Raw genomic sequence first — 20,097 nt, 5'->3', positions numbered from 1 at the left:
CTGCAGCCTACCAGGCTCCTCTGTCCATGAGATTTTTCCAGGCAAGAGTACTGGAGTGGGTTGCCATTGCCTTCTCCTCTAGTATGCTATATCCTACAAAAGAGAAAAACTCTTACTTATCTACACAAAGGTCTCTTTTTAATTTATCATGGGAGGTTGACAAAGATTGTTTTGGTTTCTCATCCGTCTGAATGAGAGACACACTCACTTGTGAAAGCAAAAGTAAAATTCATTGCTCACCTATATTTTCTTAAACACTCTGTGCTGGGCTCTGTGTGAGCGAGATACTAAGGATCAGAACTCAGTGTCTAAAGAACAAAAACATATTAACTGTGATACAGAGATAGAGACAAGAAAGGGCATTGACTATGGCCACATACAGGTACCAAAGTATGAAGACATTGTGTAAGCCTGGGGTGTCTCTTCCACCAGCCATGATGAGAGTTTAAATGCAAATTTATTGAAATAAAATTAAAAATACAGTTCCTCATTTATACTAGCCGCCTTTCCAGTGCACAAAGCACACCTCCCTCCTCACCACTGGGCTGGGTATATAGCCTAAGCTAAAAGAAATGATCTCATTCTTCTGGACAGGGACAGATTTGGGGTCATTGTTTGACTCAGGAAGGGTCACTTTTCCATGACTGATCTAGGTTCACACAGACAGCTGTTTGTCTTCGGAGAGCAGAAGCTCTGAGAATCATATTAGCCTAAATCTACTACAGGCCATCACTACAACCAAGTGGAGAGAACGTGACAGAGAACCCCATCAAATCTAAAAAGAGCAGAGAAAGGAAGAGGGAGGAGGCAGAAGAGAAGGAAGAAGTGAGAAGAAGCTTTAAAGTGATTTTTGTTTGTACTTCTGGGCTCACCTGTACATGAAGTGCCAACCTCATAAACAGTCAGTATGCTTCCACTTTGCTGGAAGGAGTCTAAGTTAGTTTATTTCATTTTCAGCCAAAGGACTTGGCTGAAATTCATTTTCTCCACATCCTGAAGCCAACTAAGTACAGGGAAGAAAATTAGCTGATAATGTAGTTTATACTAAGTTGTAAGTTACTCATGGCTCAGTGTTCCATCTGCTCACTAAAATGTCAGATTTTTTAAAGGACCCTGAAGAGTTGATGCCCTCTTTCCATAGTATTCTATGTTACCTGCTTTTTCTTTCTTTTCTTCATACTCTCTTTTTCATTAGGAATTAGTTTTTTAGAGCAGTTTAGGTTTATAGAAAAATTGTAGAGAAAGTATCAAGAATACCCCTATACTCCCTCCCTCCCCAACAATTTCCCCACTTATTAACATCTTGTATTAATGTGGTGCATTTATTGCAATTGATGAACACATATTGATATATTATTATTAACTTCATGACAAATAGATGGGGAAAAAGTGAAAACAGTGTCAGATTTCATTTTCTCGGGCTCCAAAATCACTGTGGACATTGACTGCAGCCACAAACTTAAAAGACACTTGCTCCTTGCAAGAAAAGTTATGACAAACATAGACACTGTATTAAAAAGCAGAGAAATCACTCTGCCAACAAAAGTTACATCTAGTCAAAGCTATGGTTTTTCCAGCAGTCGTGTATGGATGTGAGAGTTGGACCATAAAGAAGGCTGAGCACTGAAGAATTGATGCCTTCAAACTGTGGTGCTGGAGAAGACTCCTGAAAGTCCCTTGGACAGCAAGGAGCTCAAATCAGTCAGTCCTAAAGGAAATCAACCCTGTATATTCATTGAAATGATTGGTGCTGAAGCTGAAGCTCCAATACTTTGGCCACCTAATGTGAAGAGCCAACTCATTGGAAAAGACCCTGATGCTGGGAAAGATTGAGGGCAAGAGGAGAAGGGGGTTACAAAGGATGAGATGGTTGGATGGCATCACTGACTCAATGGACATGAGTTCAAGCAAACTCATGGAGATGGTGAAGGACAGGGAAGCCTGGCATGCTGCAGTCCATGGGGTTGGAAAGAGTTGGAAATGACTTATCAACTGAACAATAACAATGATAATTTACATTAGGGCTTCCCAGGTGGCACAGTGGTAAAGAATTCACCTGCCAACGCAGGACACACAAAGGACTCAGGTTTGATCCCTGGGTGGGGAGGATCCCCTGGAGGAGGTTCATGGGGTCGCAAAGAATCAGACATGACTGGGTGACTGAGCACACACACATAATTTATATTATGGTTCACTCTTATTGTTCTACATTCTAAGGATTTTGACAAATGCCTGATGTTGTATATCCACCATTACAATATCACACAGAATTAATTTCACTGCCCTAAAAATCCCTTGCTTCACTTATTCATCCCTTTCTTCACTCAAATCCCTGGTAACCAGTGATCTTTTCACTGTCTCCATAATTGTGCTTCTCCAGGATGTCATGTGGTTGAAGTCATGAAGTACAAGAGTTTTCACTTTGGTTTCATTCACTTAGTAATATTCATTAAAGTTTCCCCATGTCTTCTCATGGCTTTGTAGTGCCTGTTTTAATCACTGAAAAATATTCCATTGTCTGGATGTACCACAGTTTCTTTACCCATCCAGCTACTAAAGAACATCTTGTAAAGCTGCTGTAGATATATGACCTTTTTCTGTTATGGCTGCCTATCCTATTTTGAAAGCTGCTTCTCTTATTCGAAGAGCAACTCAGATGTCAGCTGCTTGACAAAAATTTCACAGCTCCCCTGGATGATATAAATCACAGCAAATACTCTACCTATAGCATTTCTTACATGCTTCTATAATAACTCTATTATCATATTATTGGATAGTTTCTTTGTCTCTCTACTCTTTACCAAGTGATCTCTTTTGTGATGTCTTACTCTCTATTCAATCACTTAGTCTTTACTTCAGTTTCCTTGTCTGTAAAATAAAAATTGTCAGAATTAAATACATAGATACAATATATACATTATATATATATATATACACATTTTGAATATATATTTAGAATAATGTCTGACACACAATGTACACCATATAGGTTTTCCCTGTAGCTCAAATTGTAAAGAATCTGCCGGGTTTGATCAGACTTCACAGACCCAGGTTTGATCAGACCGCAGTTTGATCCCTGGGTTGGGAAGATCCTCTGGAGAAGGGCATGACAACCCACTCCAGTATTCTTGCCTGGAGAATCCCATGGACAGGAAGTCTGGCAGGCTATAGTCCATGGGATCACAAAGAGTTGGACACTACTGAGTGACTAACATGACTACGTACACTATATAAATTTTATTTCATTTATTTTTCACTACACTTGGGGCATGCAGGATCTTGATTCCATGACCAGAATTGAGTCTGTGTCCACTGCAGTGGAAGCACAGAATCTTAACCACTGGACTACAGGAAAGTCCCTAAAGTATATAAATTTTAACTGCTACTAGAGCAACCATCAGAGAAGGCAATGGCACCCCACTCCAGTACTCTTGCCTGGAAAATCCCATGGACAGAGGAGCCTGGTAGGCTGCAGTCCATGGGGTCGCTAAAAGTCGGACATGACTAAGCAACTTCCCTTTCCCTTTTCACTTTCTTGCATTGGAGAAGGAAATGGCAATCCACTCCAGTGTTCTTGCCTGGAGAATCCCAGGGGAGCCTGGTGGGCTGCTGTCTATAGGGTCGCACAGAGTCAGACATGACTGAAGCTGCTTAGCAGCAGCAGCAGCAGCAGAGCAACCATCGGAGAAGGCAATGGCACCCCACTCCAGTACTCTTGCCTGGAAAATCCCATGGACAGAGGAGCCTGGTAGGCTGCAGTCCATGGGGTCGCTGAGTCAGACATAACTGAGCAACTTCACTTTCATTTTCATTTTCATGCATTGGCGATGGAAATGGCAACCCACTCCAGCGTTCTTGCCTGGAGAATCCCAGGGAGTGGGGAGCCTTGTAGGCTGCCATCTATGAGGTCACACAGAGTCGGACATGACTGACACGACTTAGCAGCAGCAGCAGAGCAACCGTATCAGTTCACTTCAGTCACTCAGTTGTGTCTGACACTTTGGTACCCCATGGACTGCAGCACACCAAGTCTCCCTGTCCATCACCAACTCCTGGAGTGTGCTCAAATGCATGTCCATCAAGTTGGTCATGCCATCCAACCATCTCATCCTCTGTTTTCCCCTTCTCCTCCTGCCTTCAACTTTTCTCAGCATCAGGGTATTTTCCAATGATTCAGGCTATTTTCTTCGCATCAAGATAGCCAAACTATTGGAGCTTCAGCTTTAGCATCAGTCCTTTCAATGAACATTCAGGATTCATTTCCTTTAGGACTGACTGGTTTGATCGCCTTGCAATCCAAGGGACCCTGAACTCTCCAACAACACAGTTCAAAAGCACCAATTCTTTGGTGCTTAGCTTTCTTTATAGTCCACATCTCACATGAATACATGACTACTGGAAAAACCATAGCTTTGACTAGACAGACTTTTCTCAGCAATGTAATGTCTCTGATTCTTAATATGCTGTCTAGGTTGGTCATAACTTTTATTCCAAGGATAAGTGTCTTTTAATTTTGTGGCTGCAGTCACCATCTGCAGTGATTTTGGAGCCCAAGAAAATAAAGTCTCTCACTGATTCCATTGTTTCCCCATCAATTTGCCATGAAATAATGATCTTAGTTTTTTGAATGTTGAGTTTTCAAACAGCTTTCATGCTCCTCTTTCACTTTCATCAAGAGGCTCTTTAGTTCCTCTTCACTTTCTGCCATAAGGGTGGTGTCATCTGAATATCTGAGGTTATTGATATTTCTCCTGACAATTTTGATTCCAGTGTGTGCTTCATCCAGCCTGGCATTTCACATGATGTACTCTGCATATGAGTTAAATAAGCAGGGTGACAGTATACAGCCTTGACCTATTCCTTTCCCAATTTGAAACCAATCCATTGTTCCATGTCTCTTTCTAACTGTTGCCTCTTGACCCTGCTACAGATTTCTCAGGAGGCAGGTATAGTGGTCTGGCATTCCCATCTCTTTAAGAATTTCCCACATTTTCTTGTGATCCACACAGTCAAAGGTTTTGGCATAGTCCAAAAAACAGAAGTAGGTGTTTTTCTGAAACTCTCTTGCTTTTTCGATGATCCAACAGATGTTGGCAATTTGATCTCTGGTTCCTCTGTCTTTTCCAGCTTGAACATCTAAAGTTCACAGTTCACGAACTGTTGAAGCCTAGCTTGGAGAATTTTGACCATTACTTTGCTAGTGTGAGAGATGAGTGCAATTGTGCAGTAGTCTGAACATTCTTTTGCATTGCCTTTCTTTGGGATTGGAATGAAAACTGACCTTTTCCAGTCCTATGGCCACTGCTGAGTTTTCCAAATTTGCTAGCATATTAAGTGCAGCACTTTCACAGCATCATCTTTTAGGACTTGAAATAGCTCAACTGGAATTTCATCACCTCCACTAGCTTTGTTCAGATGTGATGCTTCCTAAGACCCACTTGACTTCGCATACCAGGATGTCTGGCTCCAGGTGAGTCATCATACCATCATGGTTATCTGGGTCATGAAGATCATTTTTGTATAGTTCTTCTGTGTATTCTTGCCACCTCTTCTTAATATCTTCTGCTTCTGTTAGGTCCTTACCATTTCTGTCCTTTATTGTGCCCATCGTTGCATGAAATGTTCCTTTGGTATCTCTAATTTTCTTGAAGAGATCTGTAGTCTTTCCCATTCTATTGTTTTCCTCTATTTCTTTGCAATGATCACTGAGGAAGGCTTTCTTATCTCTCCCTGCTATTCTTTGGAACTCTGCATTCAAATAGGTATATCATTACTTTTCTCCTTTGCCTTTTACTCCTCTTCTTTCTCAGCTATTTGTAAAGCCTCCTCAGATAGTTATTTTTCCTTTTTGCATTTCTTTTATTGGGAATGGTCTTGATCCCTGCCTCCTGAACAGTGTCATGAACCTCTGTCCATAGTTCTTCAAGCACTCTATCAGATCTAATCCCTTGAATCTATTTGTCACTTCCACTGTATAATCATAAGGGATTTGATTTAGGTCATACCTAAATGGTCTAGTGGTTCGTTGTTGTTCAGACACTGGCAAATGCTCTTGGCCAGTACCAATTTGTAGTTGACAAGCAAGTGCAAATTTGTAGTTGACAGTGTTAATCCCAACCTCCTAGTTTATCCCCCACTGCTTTCCCCTTTGGTAACCATAATCTTGTTTTCTATGTCTGTGCTTCTATTTCTGTTTTGTAAATAAGTTCATTTGTATCTCTTTAGTTTTTGGATCCTGCATATAAGTGCAGAGAAGGAAATGGCAACCCACTCCAGTACTCTTGCCCGGAAACTCCCATGGACAGAGGAACATGGAAGCTTGCAGTCCATGGGGTTGCTAAGGGTCAGACACGACTGAGCGACTTCACTTTCACTTTTCACTTTCATTCATTGGAGAAAGAAATGGCAACCCACTCCAGTACTCTTGCCTGGAAACCCCAATGGATGGAGGAGCCTGGTAGGCTACAGTTCATGGGGTCGCTAAGAGTCAGACACGACTGAGCGACTTCACTTCACTTTTCACTTTCATGCATTGGAGAAAGAAATGGCAACCCACTCCAGTGTTCTTGCCTGGAGAATCCCAGGGACGGGGGAGCCTGGTGGGCTACCATCTATAGGGTCGCACAGAGTTGGACACGACTGAAGCGACTTAGCAGCAGCAGCTACAGCAGCAGCAGCATATAAGTGATACCATATGATATTTATTTCTATGTCAACTTACTTCACTTAGTATAATAATCTTTAGGTCCATCTATGTTGCTGCAAATGGCATTGTTTCATTCTTTTTTAATGGCTGAGTAGTATTCCATTGTATATATGTACCACATCTTTTTCACCCATTCATCTTTTTTACCACATCTTTTTTATGATGGACACTTAAGTTGTTTCCATACATTGGCTTCTATTAATAGAACTACTGTGAACATTGGGGAGCATGTATCTTTTTGAATTAGAGGATTTTTTCTGGATATATGCCCAGGAGTGGGATTGCTGGATACCGTAACTCTGTTTTTAGTTTTTTAAGGGATAGCTATTTCTAAGGGTTGTTGTGGAGTTAAAGGAGGAAGCACCAGGCAGAGAGCTGACCACAAGTTCCCTTTCTTTTCCTTGTCCACCTGATTTGCCAGGACAGGAAGATTCTGAGGATGCAAATACAGCTCTTGCTTCTAAGAACCCACTCATCAGTCCAGCTGGGTTTCCAAGTGTACCTCTGCCTTATTCACAGCTGACTTTCTTTAAGGCTTGCTGCTGCTAAGTCACTTCAGTCGAGTCCGACTCTCAGCGACCCCATGGACAGCAGCCTACCAGGCTCCTCCGTCCATGGGATTTTCCAGGCAAGAGTACTGGAGTGGGGTGCCATTGCCTTCTCCATAAGGCTTAGATATAACCAATTCTCAAAAGTTGAGTCAAAGATTAAAATTTTAGAAAGATTAAATTCCTTTGAGCCAGAATAGCACTTGAAACTTACTTTATAAATGAGCTTTGATTCCTCAGTAGTGACAGTCTCTCCATCCTCCTTCCCTCCCACAGTTCAGTAGATGATGTCTAACTATCTGATCTTGCGAAGTTATTAAGTATGCATTTGCTACAGTCATTCCCTTCTACCCCCACTCTCCCTGGAGATTTTATCCTAATTACCGACTTGCTTTCCTTCATTAGACTATGATTTGTTTGTGAATTTTTTGTTTTCTTAACAGTCTAAGTAGCTGGAGGGCTCTGGGAATTTTGTGCCTGGATGTCAGTTGTTTTTTTCCTCTTTCCCTCCAAAGGGATGAATTGCAAATACCTGCCACCTCTTCTCAGCCTTCATGGATTGGGCCCAACGTCAACCAGCAGTCTTATCAGTAACGAGGTTTGTGCCATGCAGCAATGTTGGCTGCACCTAGATAGGGGAGATGAAGGAGAACACCAGGTTTGCCAATCTGTAGCTCAGATCATGCCTTGTTCTTTTGTAGGAAGTACCTGTGAGCACTTGAGACTCGTGCCCTCAACTGTTCTCTTCATGCTGGCTCTCAGGGATCAGCAGGCTGCTTTGAGAATGGACATTTGGAGGGAGTGCACTTGAGCAAGCGGTAGAAGAGGGGTCACAGCTATAGTTGGTCTCAATGAGAATTTTGGAACTTCATAAGCAATTTGTGCCTTGGCCTGGGCTCTCCTGAAAGCAAAGACTGAGACAACATCCTCTGGACAGGTAGTTTGTTTGTTGGCAGGGCATGGAAACCTAGGAAGAGGAGCAAGAGACCAAGAGGAGAGAAACAGAAAGAGCAAGAAGTGATGCAAAGAGGGTGTTGCCATGTTAGCAACTATTCCGACAGATGGGCTCCATGTCCTGGAATTATCTGAGGAGCTTTCTGACATGTGACTCCAAGCTTTCCCCCGGGGTGTAAGAAAAGACATTATTTATCCATTGACTCTGATTTCCCTGTCAGTCAAGGTGGGGTCCCTTAGGACAAAACTCCTTGAGTTGTACTTTTGAGCAGCACATGCATGAGTAACCTTAAAGGTGATGGGAAACCTCAGGCATGGCCCACTGCAGCCCCAGAGAAACCGAGGAAGGAGACAAGGGATGCACAGTACCAGCCAGACCAAGCACTGTTGGGGCAGAGGTCCAGAGCTGGCCAAAGGCCTACATGGAAGTACAAGGATCCCACTAGTCCTTTTAATTTTCTACTCTCAATCTCATTTGACAAATGGCACAATGCTTTCTCAAATACTGTATATGCTGCTGCTGCTGCTAAATCACTTCAGTCATATCCGACTCTGTGTGACCCCATAGATGGCAGCCCACCAGGCTCCCCCATCCCTGGGATTCTCCAGGCAAGAACACTGGAGTGGGTTGCCATTTCCTTCTCCAATGCATGAAAGTGAAAAGTGAATGTGAAATCGCTCAGTCGTGTTCAACTCTTCGCGATCCCATGGACTGCAGCCTACTAGGCTCTTCCATCCATGGGATTTTCCAGGCAAGAGTACCGGAGTGGGTTGCCATTGCCTTCTCTGTATCTGATGCTACTCATTTCCAACTGAAGGTTAGAAGGCAAATTAAAGGTGATTCCCAGCACTGTTTAATGATACTCTGGGTGCTGTCAATTATTTTGAAGCACATTGTAAAACTCTCCAAAATAATTCAAACCTGCATATTAACATACCCTAGAATATATTTCAGAGGAGTATTGAGGTGGGAAGGGCTGCATATTGTTAAGTCAAGCCGTGGTGAGATGTCCCTGTTTGTAAAGCTTTAGAAGAGCTTAAAGAGCAACACTCATCTTGACACTGGAGCTGAGTGACTTCAAGTCCTCAAAGGTGTAGGCGGTGATGATTCAGGATGTATTCAGCAAAATAATTTCCTCCAATAATAGAGGAAACCATTGTCTGATCCTGAAGTGTCTCAAATGTGATTCAAATGGAGCATCTTTATATCTTTTCAGTGTAACAAAAAGTAAATTAGAGTATAAATTTAAATGTGCAAAGTCCTAGAGAGCAGGGAGTTGATTTATATACTTATCACATTGTGACTAATCATGTATTTGAAGGGCATGGGGAAATTATGCTAAGACAGGCAGGATGCAAAGGCCAGGGTGTCCTCAGAAATCAATTACTTGAGTCTGGTTCAAAATCACATCATGGTAACTGACAGCAGGAGGTTTCTATTCAGATCTGTAGGGAAACCATGTCCTTCACCATTTAAGTTAAGGAAAGAACCTGAGGAGAAACGCCAGTGCTCTAGCCGGTAGTAAGGTGAGCTACTGGGCTCACATGGCTGTAGTCTTTGGCTGTGATTTCTCATTCTGAGGATGTTTTCAGGAAGAAAGCATGACATTGGGACAACATGGCAGGATATTTGCCTAAAGAGTGGGTCTAAAGCCTTAAAAAATACATATATTTCAACTGTGTTACAATTTTTGGAGAACAGGCCTTATGGTATTTGTCTATGCTATTTATAATCCAGAGCAATGGGAATTTGGGCAAAGTCACTATCCCAGACATCACTGTGGAGTATCAGTGGAGGCATGAGAAAGAGAAAGGGGGAAGGGAGATCCAATGAGAGAATGTTCCAGTGAAGTAAGTTGGTATGGGTTAAAGATAATGTCAGAGACAAGCCAGAAACTAGGAAGGATTGTTTATGAGACTAGTCATCTTTAGACTGTGTGAGAAGTGAAGACAAAGTATTTTGAGAGGGACAGACAAGGTCAAGGCATTAAGAAACAATGGCAATTTATGAAGTTGATTTTAGAGGCTGAAGCAGTATATTGGAAAGGTTATGTTAAAGGCACATTGGTATGAGTGAGAGATTAAGCTGCAAGCTATGGATATATTTGGCTGCAACTCAATAAAAATTATTAAGGATAAGAAAAGAAAGCCATGACTTGACTCTCCTGTTCCAATAATGACTGAAAAGTTTAACCTTTGCAGTTCTGGAATTGAAGACACAGCAAAAGTTCAAGGCTGAGCTTGACAATAACACAAAGAGATGGGGGAAGGAGAGAGGAAGAGAAAGAGCAATGCTCTGGAAGGCATCCACATGAAAGCAGCCTGCCAATGTATTTATAAATGTGATCAACTTCCTTCTCTAAATTCTCATCAAGGCAGATTAAAACATTTTTAATATAAGATACTTTATAATTGGCTTGGGAAAATTAGGTGGAAGGCAAATGCAAATCAGATAGGAGACAAATTCCAATTAAAGAACACAAGAGAAACTTTTAGATGTGATCAGCTTCCAGTAAGCAAATGAAATGATAAATGAACAGAAAAGATCATAATCTTTCTCTTAAATGCCAAAGGAAAGTGTCATCTTGAGGTTTATCCAATTTATTACAATCCCATGGTGAAGATTGCTATAATGCAGAAATCCTTGCCACAATTATATTCTGCAGTATTCTAAACTACTGAAATAACTGAAAACACTAAAGAGAATTCAATGTATTTGATTTACCACACCCCTAAAGCATGGATGCAGAATATTAACAAATATGATAAAGACTAATAATATTTGCTGAGCATTGTTCAGACACACAGTAATATTGGGTGCTTTATCTCATTTAATTCTCCTGACAATGCAATGAGGTATGAAACTGTTATCCTCATTCTACAAGGGGAAAAACTGAGATTTAAAAGGGCTAGAAAATGTGCCATATTTGGTTTTGTTCAACCCTGTATTCATAGTACCTCCTAGCCTAGTGACTGGCAAATAAAGAAAGGCATTTAGTAACTATGAGTGATGAGTGAATGGATGAGAAAATGAATTGGTGATGCCTAAACTCATATCCTGAGCTGCCTAAGGCCAAATCTTTAAGCGTTCTACTCTATTGTTTATTACTAATATGACTGTGAAATACAGTTTGAAATTAGTTTTAGAATATTAATAACCTTCAGCAATCACCAAGACAAGTAAATCACATCCTTTCTTTGGCATTTTGATGACAAATCTGATGGGATAGCTACCAAAACAATTTAAACACCCATGGAGAGAGTAGACAAAAGTTGCAATTTAGCCCTTTATTCATTTTCCAAACCCAAAATTTATCCCTAATTTCAGGGTAGTCTAAAAAAAATTCCAAAAAAATAAAATGTACATTGACAAAAAAGTGAAGTAGCTGCCAAAAAACACCTATCCTTACAAGTAAACTCCAAAGTATTCAATAATCAGGTATATATCACAGTGATTTTTTAAGAGCCTAAAAAGAGAGAGAGAGAGTTAGAGGGAAATAGGGAGGGAAGGAAAGAGAGAGAAAAAGAGAAATCATGCTTACAGGAGACAACAGTGAAGACCTTTCAGAGAAGTTTCAAAATACTGAGAAGAAACAAAATCAAAGTTGTGCAACATAGGTGATCCATGTCATGTTCACCACAGCAAAGAGAAACCTTGTCCCACATTCACTTGTGAATCTCCTTCAATTCAGTAGTCGAGTTGTCTCAACCTGATGCAACATGATTGTACAATAATTATATTAGGAGCAGAACACGCTGTGCTGATTAAAACTAGCGGTGGCATCAAACACACCCAGCAAGAGTGTTTTGCTGATGCTCCTCACTTGTTTCCTCTGTTAGTGATCCCCAGGGAGACATCCAGCCTGAAACTTGGTGCTAATATAAAAGCTGAGTATGTTTAGCTCGATTCAATTGCTTTTTCCTGGCTCTGATTATACCTTGCCTTCTCCGGTGGTATTAATTAGGTTGCAAAGTTACACTGCCACGGCTGAAACAATTTCAGTATGATGGAAAGTTCCGCCAGAATCTTGATCGAGCATAAAAAGTTGGGTCTGACAGTGAAAAGCCCCCCAGATCCAAAGCCTCAGTGAGATTAAACCAAGGCCCATTCAGTTGGGTGCTATGCAAGAAAGTCAGAAGACTTACGTCAGTCAAAAAGTACTTTTGTAAAGGTGGAGCATAAAATTCCTCTCACAGCACCAACTCAAGAGGCAAACATTCATGTAACAAACATTTACTGAAAAGCTGTAACTTACGGAAAATTGTTCTAGGCAATGCTGAATAACAGGAGAGTAAGGCGGTAATGCTGACCTTCAAGAGTTCACCATCTAATAAAACAAAAGAGATTTGCTTTTTAAAAAAGCGTTTCAGTATAGTGATATTTATTTATTTTATTTTATTTTTTAACTTTACAATATTGTATTGGTTGTTTCTTGTGGGCTGTCATGATCATCTTCTTCACTGGAAAACAAACAAAAACACCAAATGAGATATAAAAGCTGACTTTGGTTTAAAAAAATTTTTATCAAAGCACAACATGCTTAGAGAAAAATGTGCTAATAACTACATAGTTGAATAAGCACAGAGTGACACAGCAACCTCCCAGATCAGCAAATGTAATCCTGCGTCCATTGCAAAAGCCAGCCTGTGCCCTTTCTTAGCCACAAACCCCCTCTTCTTCCCTCAAGTGGACTTTAAAACCATAGGTTACTTTTGTATATTTGTTATTATGCCGTATTTATTGCTTTTGGATCTGACTTCTTTCATTCAACTGTGAGATTCATCCATATTGTTGCTTGTGTGGTAGCTCATTCATTTGCATTGGTGTATAGTAGGTCATTGCATAAATATGGCATATCAGTAGAGTTTGTTCACTGAATTATTGAGGGGTATTTTCCTACTGTTTGGTCAGGCCACTCAAGGTGGCTGTTCTCTTGATCTCTGCACGTCCCTGGCAGACCAAAGTCTGCTTCACCTATACCTACTCACCTGACTGACCTTCCTAATCAGTAAATGCCTACCTATCTACTTATCCCAGCTGTTGATTGTTCTTGTCAAAGGGGTGTTGAAGGGTGAGCACCTCTGATGGTTTCCCTGGTAACTGATGACCCAGCTTGATATCAATACCACCTGTAATTGACAATCTCCCCTTCCCCCCCAGAGCTGAGATTGCTGTAGTGTCCTGCCTTCTGTGTCCTTCCTGCTGTCTGCCACACACACAATGGGGTATTGCTCCAAGATCCTGCTTCAGACTGTCGAGCTCCCCCTACTCATTAAAGCAGCAACATCTCCATCTGGGTTCTTTCTTCAGTCTTGAAGTTGGTTGAGCATAGGACTTGCAGTCCTCCAGTTGAAGTCCTACAGCTGGTGAACCAGCCAGGAGACAGAAGAAACTCCTATGAGCGCCAAGATGTTGAGAAGGATGGGAATGAAAAGTTACAGGGGTCTCCACTAACATTTGGGGCCTGAAAGTTTGCAGGGATTAGCCCAGAGTGACTGTCCACTAATATGTGGGACCCCCAAAGTTACAGGAATAACTGCAGTGTGGCCATCCACTAATGTGGTGCCAAAAAGTTCCAGTGAAAGTGATGTAAAAGGGAAAGTCGATCAGTCGTGTCTGACTCTTTGCAACCACATGGACTCACCAGAATACTGGAGTGGGTAGCCTTTCCCTTCTCCACGAGATCTTCCCAACCCAGGGATTGTACCCAGGTCTCCCACATTGCAGGTGGATTCTTTACCAGCTGAGCCACAAGGGAAGCCCAAAAATTCCAGAGGTGATCCCAAAAGTTGCTGGGGTAACCCCGGGGTGGCTGTCCATTAGTATGGGGGTCCTGTGGTGGCTGTCCTTGATAAGTGGGGGCTGCCAAGAGATTTAAAGAGCAGCATTACCCTAATGTCTCTGCTGTTGAATCAAAGTGAGCCTTTTTATATTTGGTTAAGCTAGATTCTAGGGGGAATCGGTCTTTCTTTTCTTGTGCTTTTGAGATGTAAATGATCCACCTGGGCTCTCAGAAACTTAAATCAAATGTGATCTCTAAAAGTGGGGGGAAAAGAACTTCTAGGTAAATTCTATAGGAATGATTGTTCGGGGGACTATCTATCTAAAATCATCTCTCCAGAGTTTGGTAACTTGAAATGAAACAAAGTTGAAATGAAGAGAATTCATTGACTATCTGTATCATTTCAAGTAGAATAAAATATTGGAACATTAATTGCTAGGCAGTCTGTTTACCTACCTTATCTTCTTGGGAGAGTTAGACTAAAGCATAAGTTTTCCAATCAGGAAGTGCTGGTATGACAGTTTAAATTACTTACTTCTTGGTTTTTGCCTGAGATTAAAATTTTTAAGGGTTATAAGATTATAACCAGTCATAATTCTGGTTATTATAACTAAGTTTCTTTATTAAGTAAGTTGTAATCAGGTATTTAATTCTGATGCTTTTGTAAATGTGCTTCATCTTCAAGAAGATTCATATGAAGGACCTTGACCAGTATGAGTCTCTGATAAATTTCAGATTATGCCACTGAACTGGGTAAAAATTTTAAAAATCCTAATGGAAAACCTGATGCCTTCGTAAAAAGTTAACAAAAGGATTGTTTACCGAGTGAACTGGTGCATATGGTTATAATTTGTATGGTTTTAGTCTGGAGTGTTACTGATTTTGATCTGTGTTTTCCCCTTCCCATCAAGTTAATTGTGATTTACAGCAATTTGATAAATCACACCTGTGAGTAGAATTGAAACTTTTTTTCTCTCTCTCTCTCTCTCTCTGCCTGGTCCCTACATAGATTTGAGACTCTCGTGTTCTGAGCAGCCTTATCAGGTAAGTAGGAAAGAATGTTTCCTGACATGTACAGAAATCTTGATATTTTGGAGAACTCCAGAGGTGAACCTGATGGCAGGGCTTTGGCATTGCTTTCCTGGCCTCCAGAGCCCTTTGGGGAATTCAGTCTGCGATTCCTTCTGAAAAATTCCTCCACAACCAGTTGGAGCCAATTGACCAGGCATGTTTTAAAGACAAATTAGCCTTAATTTGCTGTGTTTGGTAGAGAGTAAGGTCGTTTTAGAGAGGAAAGTATTGTTTCAGTGGATATTAAATTCTGGTTTTGCTAATTGAGGTCTTTATTTATGAAAGTTTCTGCATTAACCATACTTTTACCCTGATGATCAGGAGGGGGAAAGTAACTAACGAAGTTGTCAGAGTATAACTACTCAGGATGTGTGACACGGCTTGCTTTTTTCTGCTGTTAAAAGTACATGTACAGTGCTTGTGTAACAATTGGCTATAGATGATAAGATGCATGATCACCATATCTGATTAGTTTTCCCCAGTGTGGATGAGTAGGAAAATATAAAGGAGGCCTAGTACTGAGGGACATGAGCTATACCCAGGGCAGGCAGCTGAACCACCCCAGCTTCTAGGGACAAATATTTTGATCATCAGTGCTTTCTATTAAATATTTGGAATCAAAAGGGGAAATGATGGGAAAATCTGCATATATTGAGGTATGGGGAAGTCAAAAGGCTTGTGCATTAAGTTAAATTTTAGTGATCAGAGCAGCCTATTTAGACATGCACTGTGCATATGCTTTGTCCACTAAGGAAGGGAATGCATTTGAAAGTCAAAACTTAATAGCTCTGGTTTCAGACATCCATGGTAAAACAAGATGGACATTGCAGTTGTGATTATTTGTTTGTTTTTGACTTGATTCACTGTCTTTATTTTTTAATCAAAGTACAATTGATTGACAATGTTGTGCTAGTTTCAAGTCTACTGCAAAGTGATTCAGTTATATAAATAAACTTTTGCAGATTATTTTTTCTTATAGGTCATTATAGTTCCCTGTGCTATACAGTAGGTCCTTGTTGGTAATCTATTTTATATATGGTAGTGTGTATATGTTAATCATAAACTCTTATCCCTCCCCACTTTCTCATTTGGTAGCCATACATTTGCCTTCTATATCTGTGGGTCTTTTTCTGTTTTGTATATTAAGTTCATTTGTATCTTTTTTTTTTAAAGATTCCACAAAAAAGTGTTTTCATGTGATATCAATTTTTCTCTTTCTGGCTTAGTACTCTAATCTCTAGGTCTGTTCATGTTACTGAAAATGACCTTATTTCATTCTTTCTTATGGCTGAGTAATATTCTGTTGTTTATATATGTCACATCCCCTTTTTCCATTCCTCTGTCAATGAACATTTAGGTTACTTCTATGTCTTGGCTGTTGTAAATCTTGCAGCAATGAACATTGGTGTGCATGTATCTTTTTATTGGGATATAAGTACTTTACATTATTGTGTTTGTTTCTGTTGTGCAACATCGTGAATTGGCCATATGTATACATATATCCAGAGAAGGCAATGGCACCCTACTCCAGTACTCTTGCCTGGAAAATCCCATGGACGGAGGAGCCTGGTAGGCTGCAGTCCAAGGGGTCGCTAAGAGTAGGACATGACTGAGCGACTTCACTTTCACTTTTCACTTTCATGCATTGGAGAAGGACATGGCAACCCACTCCAGTGTTCTTGCCTGGAGAATCCCAGGGACGGGGGAGCCTGGTGGGCTGTCATCTCTGGGGTCGCACAGAGTCGGACATGACTGAAGTGACTTAGCAGCATACATATATCCTCTCCCTCTTAAGCCTCCCTCCCACTCTTTCATTCCACCTGTCTAGGTCATCACAGAGCAACAAGCTAAGTTCCCTGTGCTATATACAGCAGCTTCCCGCGAGCTATCTGTTTTACACACAGTAGTGTATACTCCGGAGAAGGCAATGGCTCCCCACTCCAGTATTCTTGCCTGGAGAATCCCAGAGAAGGGGGAGCCTGGTGGGCTGCCGTCTATGGGGTCACACAGAGTCGGACGCGACTGAAACAACTTGGCGGCAGCAGCATATACTCTCTCAATTCATTGCCCCCATCCCCTCTGTGTCCACAAGTCCATTTTCTACATCTCTGCCTCTATTCCTGTGCTGTAAAAGGTTCAGTACCATTTTTCTAGATTCTATATGTATGCATTAATATACAATATTTATTTTATATGATATTTTTCTCTTTTTGTTTTTTTTTTTTTTTTTTTTTTTTTTTTTTTGTGATAGCCATAAGATTTTATTTTTATTTGGCTACAATAAATTACAAGGACATTTTTTTGGAAGAAACACTTCAATAGGAGGGCTGTAACGTGGGCTCTTCACTCAATATGACGGGCTCTAGATTCATTCACATCACTTTGACTCAATTTCATTCCTTTTTATGGCTGAGTAATATTCCATTGTATATGTGCACCACAACTTTTTTGTCCATTTTATCTGCCAGTGGACATCTAGGTTGATTCCATGTCCTGGCTGTTGTAAGTTTTGCTACAGTGAACATTGGGATATGTGTGTCTTTTTGAGTTATGGTTTTCTCAGGATATATGCCTAGTAGTGGGATTGCTGGGTCATTCTATGTTTAGTTTTTTAAGGAACACCCATACTGTTCTTCACAGTGGCTGTACAAAAGTACATTCTGATGAACAGTGTAATAGGATTCCCTTCTCTCCACTCCATATCCAATATGTATTATTTGTAGATTTTTTGATGATTGATGGCCATTCTGGCTGGTGTGAAGTGATACCTCATTGTAGTTCTGATTTGCATTTCTCTAATAATTAGTGATGTTGAGCATCTTTTCATGTGCCTCTTGGCCATTTGTCTGTCTTCTTTGGAGAGATATCTATTTAGGTCTTCCATCCAGTTTTTGATTGGGTTGTTTGTTGTTTTGATATTGAGCTCCATGAACTGTATATTTTTTAGATTAATCCTTTGTTGCTTCATTTGCAAATATTTTCTCCCATTCTGAGGGTTGTCTTTTTGTCTTGTTTATGGTTTCTTTGCTGGGCAAAAGCTTGTAAGTTTAATTACGTCTTAATTATTTATTTTTTGTTTTTGTTTTCATTATTTTAGTAGCTGAATTACAAAACTTGCTGTGACTTATGTCAGAGAGTGTTTTTCCTATGTTTTCCTCTAAGAATTTTATACCATTTGGTCTTATATTTAGGTCTTTAATCCATTTTGAGTTTATTTTTGTGTATGGTGTTATGTAGTATTCTAGTTTCATTCTTTGACATATAGCTGTTCATGTAGCTGTCCAGATTTCCCAGCACCACCTACTGAAGAGGCTGTCTTTTTTCTGTTTTATAGTCTTGCTTCCTTTATCACGCGTAGATTGTGACCATAGGTGTGTGGGTTTATCTCTGGGCTTTCTATCCTGTACCATTGGTGTATACTTCTGTTTTTGTGCCAGTACCATTCAGTTTTGATTAGTGTAGTTTTATAGTATGGTTTGAAGACAGGAAGCCCGGTTCCTCCTGCTCCATTTTTCATTCTCAAGATTTCTTTGTCTATTTGGGATCTTTTGTATTTCCATACAAAGTAAAAAACATTTTTTTCTAGTTCTGTGAAAAATGCCCTTGGGGATTTAATAGGAATTGCACTGTATCTGTAGATTGTCTTGGGTAGTATAGTCATTTTGGCAACATTAATTTTTCCAATCCAAGAACATGGTATATTTTCCCATCTGTTTGTGTCATCTCCGATTTCTTTCATCAGTGTCTTAGTTTTCAGAGTGCAGTTTTGCCTCCTTAGGTAGGTTTGTGCCTAGGTATTTTATTCTTTTTGATGTGATGGTAAACAGGATTATTTCCTTAATTTTTCTTTCTATTCTTTTTATCATAAGTGTATGGAAATACAACAGATTTCTGCATATTAATTCTGTATCCTGAAAACTTACTGAATTAATAAGCTTTGGAATTCATCCAAAACTCTAGAATCTTTGGATTCTTTTATTTCTTCTCTTATTGCTGTGGCTCAGACATACAAAACTATGTTTACTGGAAGTGGTGAGATTGGGCATCCCTGTCTTGTTCCTGATCTTAGAGGAAATGCTTTCAGCTTTTCACCATTGAGTATGATGTTACCTGTGGATTTGTCATGTTGCCTTTATTATATTGAAGTAGGTTCCCTTTTTGCCAACTTTCTGAAGAGTTTTTATCATAAATGGGTGTTGAGTTCTATCAAAAGATTTTCCTGCATCTATTGAGATGATCAAATTTTTTTTAACTCAGTTTGTTGGAGTGGTATATCACACTGACTGATTTGTGGATGGTGATACCATCCAACCATCTAATCCTCTGTTGTCCCCTTCAACTCCTGCAATCAGTCTTTCCCAGCATCAGGGTCTTTTCCAATGAGTAAGGGTCTTTTCTTCACATCAGGTAGCCAATGTATTGGAGCTTCAGCTTTAGCATCAGTCCTTCTGATGAATATTCAGGATTGATTTCCTTTAGGATTGATTGATTTGATTTCCTTGCAGTCCAAGGGACTTCAAGAGCCTTCTCCAACATCACAGTTCAAAAGCATCAATTCTTTGGGATTCAGCCTTCTTTTCAGTCCAACTCTCACATCCATACATGATCACTGGAAAAACCATCGCTTTGATTAGATGGACCTTTGTTGGCAAAGTAATGTCTCTGCTTTTTAACATGCTAAGTTGGTCATAGCTTTTCTTCCAAGGAGCAAGCATCATTTAATTTCATGGCTGCAGTCACCATCTGCTGTAATTTTGAAGCCCAAGAAAATAAAGTCTGTCCCTGTTTCTATTGTTTCCCCATCTATTTCCCATGAAGTGATGGGACCAGAAGACATGATCTTAGTTTTTTGAATGTTGAGTTTTAAACCAACTTTTTCACTCTCCTCTTTCACCCTCATCAAGAGGCTCTTTAGTTGGAAGGTGAAAGTGAAGTAGCTCAGTTGTGTCTGGCTCTTTGCGACCCCATGGACTATAGCCTACCACACTCCTCTGTCCATGGGATTCTCCAGGCAAGAGTACTGGAATAGGTTGCC

The 20,097-nt window shown here is 40.3% G+C and overlaps 2 long non-coding RNA genes across 6 annotated transcripts in view; one reads left to right on the top strand and one right to left on the bottom strand.

Moving 5' to 3' along the window:
* Positions 1-11,107: 11,107 nt before the first annotated feature.
* Positions 11,108-14,982, bottom strand: LOC123333407. Of its 2 annotated transcripts, XR_006550726.2 has the most exons (3): positions 14,448-14,982; positions 13,854-14,071; positions 11,108-13,604 (listed from the first exon to the last, which is right to left on the bottom strand). It is a non-coding gene; the product is annotated as an uncharacterized LOC123333407 (long non-coding RNA). The 2 variants fall into 2 exon arrangements; XR_006550725.2 differs by lacking the exon at positions 14,448-14,982 and having other exon boundaries at positions 13,854-14,441.
* Positions 13,636-20,097, top strand: part of LOC123333406 — an 83,441-nt gene continuing 76,979 nt past the window's right edge. For 2 of the 4 annotated variants that reach the window (XR_006640986.1, XR_006640987.1), the window contains exons 1-2: positions 13,636-13,865; positions 15,001-15,035. This is a non-coding gene — a long non-coding RNA (uncharacterized LOC123333406). Of the gene's footprint in view, positions 13,866-13,932; positions 13,986-15,000; positions 15,036-20,097 lie in introns of those variants that run through there. The other 2 variants (XR_006640989.1, XR_006640988.1) reach the window with 2 other exon arrangements.

Source organism: Bubalus bubalis, chromosome 4, assembly GCF_019923935.1.
Source record: "Bubalus bubalis isolate 160015118507 breed Murrah chromosome 4, NDDB_SH_1, whole genome shotgun sequence".
NCBI lineage: Eukaryota > Metazoa > Chordata > Mammalia > Artiodactyla > Bovidae > Bubalus > Bubalus bubalis.
This window is presented reverse-complemented; position numbering and strand designations above follow the sequence as displayed.